This window comes from Dipodomys spectabilis, unplaced genomic scaffold (assembly GCF_019054845.1).
Source record: "Dipodomys spectabilis isolate Male_0828 unplaced genomic scaffold, ASM1905484v1 ptg000009l, whole genome shotgun sequence".
Taxonomy (NCBI): domain Eukaryota; kingdom Metazoa; phylum Chordata; class Mammalia; order Rodentia; family Heteromyidae; genus Dipodomys; species Dipodomys spectabilis.
In genome coordinates this window covers 12,962,393-12,967,797 of record NW_024870686.1, presented here as the reverse complement: position 1 = coordinate 12,967,797, position 5,405 = coordinate 12,962,393, and positions in this window count along the sequence as shown.

The following is a 5,405-nucleotide window of genomic DNA, read 5'->3' as shown; positions in this document are numbered from 1 at the left end:
GTCTGTGAGACTCTTATCTCTAATTAGTCACCAAAAAACTAGAAGTGAAGCTGTGGCTCCAATGGTAGAGAACCAAAAGCACAAAATCTCAGGGACACAAAAAAGAAATTATGTAAAATAAAGTGTCCCATCAGAGAATAGTTACTTGAAAATAATTTTAATTTCATATCAATTTTATAGTAATTTTTTAATGAGCATAATAATGATCTATAGTTTGAAACAACTGAAATCAAATATATTACAACTAATTTAAGGCAAAATAAAGAACTAATACCTAGATTTGAACTCAGAGCCTTGAGCTGATGCTCTACCACTTGAGTTGGGTTTCCAGCCTTCCTTGCTTTGGTTAGTTTTGAGGTAAGGTTCACCTTATGCCGGTTCAACTTGGACTGTGATCTTTGTTTTCTTGTGCTTCCCTATGTTCCTGGGGAAAATAGATGCACACCACAGTGCCCAGTCACCAAGTTTGCCCTGAACTAGGATAATAGGTACATACCACCATGCCCAGCTACTAAGATGGAGTCCTTAAGAACTTTTATGTCTGAAATGACTTGAAACTTTGATTCCCCCAATTTCCACCTAAGTAGCTAGGATTACAGATTTAAGCTATCATGCTCAATTTGACCGTGTGTGTGTGTGTGTGTGTGTGTGTGTGTGTGTGTGTGTGTGTGTGTGTGTGTGTTAGAGAGGGGGGGGTGCTTGTACTCAGAACTTTGTGCTCATAGCTGGTACCCTGCCACTTGAGCCATGCCAACCAGTCTGGTTAATTGGAGATAGAATCTCTTGGATTTTTCTACCTGGACTAGCTTTGAATCTCAGTCGTCAGATCTCAGCCTCCTGAGTATATAGGATTATAGGCATGACCCACAATACCCACCCTATTTCAAAACACTTTTTAAAACACGCTCGCTTATCTAGGTCAAAATATGGATTAAAAAGTATTATAAAGCACTTTACATTTGGGATAAAGTATTTGACTCTGTAAATACAAAACAGAACTTGATAGAATAAATAAAAATAAAGTATTAAAGTCATTAAAGCAAAGTCTAGAAACATCAATATATTATATGAATTTAGCTTTTATGATAATAATAAATGCTGCCTAGAATCTTTTCCTTAAAAATTATCAGATTACTTTATTAATTAGAAAATATCACCTGGGTATCAGTGGCTCATGCTAGTAATTCTAGCTACTCAGAAGGCTGAGATCTAAGGATTGTGATTTGAAGCCAGCTTGAGCAGGAAAGTCTGTGAGACTCTTATGTCCAATTAACCACTAAAAAGCCAGAAATGGAGCTGTGGCTCAAGCTTCAACTTGAGTGCCAGCTTGAACAAAAAAAGTTAAGGTATAGTACTCAGGCCTTAAGTTCAAGATCCAGTATTGGCATTAAAATCAAAAAACCTATTTGCCTTTTGTTCTTAATTCTTTGTCAATTGTTTACAATTGTCTCTCTTATTCTACCCTCTACAAAAATACACAGAAGGGTCTCATATTGGAAAACAGGGTGACAGTTTTTTGTATACTTTAATGAAAGTTAGTATTTGAATGCAAATAGTATATGTAATAAGTTATATATAAAAACACCTAGTATACTTAGCACCTGGCATAAAGTAGATACTCAATCTGTGATTGAATTTAAGAAATTATTACAAAGATAAGAAGAAAGTGAAATTCCAGAGTTCTCCTGAATTGTTGCTCTAAACAACATGGTATAAAAGTACAAAAGGATGATTTACTGAAAAAAAGATTTCTTCAGATACTTATTAGAGGTTTTCTTTTCTACAATGAATAATTATGTTCTTGTATTTTCGTCTAATTTCTTTGTGCATTTAGTTGTGTAATTTCTTCAACATTTCAACTCTTTCTATATACTTTTGATTATGTTAACACTGATAGATGAAAGAGTTAAGTTATAATAAAAATACATGTTTTCATGGTAAATTAATCCCTATTATATGGATTTGTGCCAAGTATTGTAACATAAGACATTTGGTGTTTCTGTTTGAGTGGTTTAAGTAGAAATACAGAATAAAACTTACAATGTGTATTTCTCCTGAAAGAAGACCTTCTTTGAAATGGACAAGCTATTATGCATAGCTTTCCTGAAGGACTAAATGAGGCTTGCCAAGCAGTGAGCTTCTTTAGAGAAAGACCAGTCAAGGGCATCGTCATTTCATTGGAGAATCCACTGATGTTACTCCAGGCAGCTCTTTTCCAGGAGGCTTTTCAGCTCTCAGAAGGGCGTCTGTGCTGGCTGCCTGATCAGTGATAGAAATAGCTGGCCAAGGGGTTATGAGTCGAGATGTCTTCAAGCTTTGCCTTCTCCCAACCTCAGTCTCTCTTTTGCCCTCCAGGGTTCCGGCTGTTACAACAGCTTCACTGTTGATAGTCACCCTTCTGAATGCTGAAGGCTTGGGAGAAGCAGTGTTCACCTGCTCAAGATTTAAATGGGGATCTGGGGGGTCAATCTTTTGCCCTTTTACACTAGCTGGTGCCTCCAGTCCTGTCCCAGGGCTGGCGTGCTAGTTTACATCTTGTGCTGTACCCAGTGTACTAGTTTTTCAGCCCGTGTGCTTTTTGTCATCTATTGACAATATTAATATTGTCCACCTAGTGTCTTTGCCTTTCTCTTCCATTTAAACTTGGTCAAGTCACAAATTCCCAGTTTTCCTTTCTTCTTTTTTTTTTTAAACTAGGGCTTAATGTGGAAGAAGGAAGAAAGGAGAAAGAAAGAAAGAAAAGAAAGAAAGAAGGAAAGAAAGAAAGAAAGAAAGAAAGAAAGAAAGAAAGGAAGGAAGGAAGGAAGGAAGGAAGGAAGGAAGGAAGGAAGGAAGGAAGGAAGGAAGGAAGGAAGGAAAAGAAAAGAAAAATAAGCTCATGTTCCAATTAGATTGGAAGTCTTTAACTTTATTTGAGGGGAACAGAATAGGACCTCACACTCACTCAGCTTGCTTGCTTTGCAAACACTCTACTGCTTGAACCATGTCTCCAACCTTTTAAACTTATTCTTTTTTTTTCAGTTATGGGGCTTGAACTCAGGGCATGGGTGCACTCCCTGAGCCTCTTCATGCTCAAGGCTAGCGCTCTACTGCTTGAGCTGAAACACCACTTCCAGTTTTTGAGTGGTTAATTGGAGATAAGAGTCTCATGGAGACTTTTCTACCCGCGTTGGCTTCAAACTGTGCTCCTCAGATCTCAGCCTCTTGAGTAGCTAGGATTACAGGCGTGAGCCACTGGTGTCCGACATTCTTAACATTCTTTATTTTGTCGGTCGGTCGTGAGGCCTGAACTCTGGGCCTGGGCACTGTCCCTCAGCTCTTCAGCTCAAGGTGAGCACTCTACCGCTTGAACCACAGCGCCACTTCCAGTTTTTGGTGGTTAATTGGAAATAAAAGGTCTCATGGACTTTTCTGTCCAGGCTGGCTTTGAACCATGATCCTTAGATCTCAGCCTCCTGAGTAGCTAGAATTACAGGCGTGTACCACTGGCACCTAGCCTTAACTCATTCTTTTTTGGGGGGGGGTGGGGTTCCGGTCGTGGGGCCTGAATTCTAGGCCTGAGCGCTGTCCCTCAGCTCTTCAGCTCAAGGCTAGCACCCTACCACTTGAGACACAGCGCCAATTCCGGTTTTTTTCTTTTTGCTTATGTGGTGCTGAGGAATCGAACCCAGGGCTTCATGCATGCAAGGCAAGCGCTCTACCACTGAGCCATCTTCCCAGCTCACCTTAACTTATTCTTAACACTTATTTTCCAACTTACACCTAGCCTCTTGTTTTCCCATACAGAAGGAAAGTATGAAGTAACAACAGACTAGTTCTAAAGCAAAGACATCACATTTTTTTCCTCTGGAAATGGCTTTACTTCTTGAGGGATCATTAATGCATAGACAACTAAACTTTTATGAGAACCATTACAATGAGTTAAATGCTGGGACACGAAACAGTTAACAAGTTCTGAATTTTTCCTTCAAAAATTTTATTCCAAGCGAAGCAAAGCAAAGCATTGACTAAACAAACAGTAACTCTATCTCCTGGCACAGTGCTTAGAACCCAGTAGGCACATACAACAGTGTCTATTGAATGAATGAATAATGGCTACTTTGATCTATAAATGTAGTATGGAGGCATGATGGAGGATGTAATTTTGTCTTGAGAACTTCTCTAGGAAAGTTAGTTGCTATTTTTTGTTGTTTTTTTTTTGTTTTTTGTTTTTGTTTTTTGGGTCCGGTCGTGGGGCCTGAACTCTGGGCCTGGGCGCTGTCCCTCAGCTCTTCAGCTCAGGGCTAGCGCTCTACTACTTGAGCCATGCACCACTTCAGGTTTCTGGTGGTTAATTGGAGTTAAGAATCTCATGGATTTTCCTGCCTGGGCTGGTTTTGAACCACTATCCTCAGATCTCAGCTTCCTGAGTAGCTACGATTATAGGCATGAGCCACCAGTGCCCATCTGAGCCAAACCATTCCATAAGGTGTCTTAGATTGAGTGTCACTGTCTCCTAACCTAACTAAGTTAACCTAACATTCTTTTAGAGGAATTATAAAAGCTCAGTACTGAGAGCAATAAATTTGCCCTCAGGACTGCTTTTGTGGTGTCCCATAGATTACTTTGTGATGTATAGTTATTTTCATTGAATTGTAGGAACTTTTTAATTCTTCTTTAATTTCTTCTGTGACCCAGGTATTGCTCAGAAGTGTGCTGTTCAATTTCCATGTATTTGAGTAATTTCTATGGTATGTTTTGTTATTGAGGATTATCTTGATTCTGCTATGGTCAGATAGAACAAAAGGGATTATGTGGATCCTCTTGTATTTGCTTAAATTTTTCATATGAACTATGATATGCTCTGTTTTCGAGAAAGTTCCATGGGCTGCCGAGAAGAATGTATTCTGGGTTGTTGTTAGGTGGAAAACTCTGTAGATGTCTGTTAAGTCCATTTGGGATATTATCTAATTCAGAGACTTCTTTGCTAATCCTCTGGTTGATAGACCTGTCTTTTGGTGAGCATGGAGTATTAAAGTCTCCTAGTATTATTGTATTTGGATCTTTTTTTTTGTTTTCTGTAAGTCTGAGAGTATTTGCTTAACGTATTTGGATGCTCCAATGTTTGGCGAGTATAAATTGATAATGGTGATATCCTCTTCTTGGATTGTTCCCTGTATTAATATGTAATGTCCTTGTCCTTAAAAGCTCAGTACTGTTGAGGTTATCCCCGCAAAACTTTGTATGGCAAAGGCTGGAAATCTGGATGAATTTTCTCGGTAGTCTTCAGATGATGATTAACCTGGAGCTTTATCTGACCTCCTAAAGCTTCTTGAATCTGAACCTAACTCTGGTCTCACAGAAAAATTCAAAGTTGATTATGTTTAGGAACTCATTTTTGTTGCTTGCAGTTCTTTCTGGAGAAT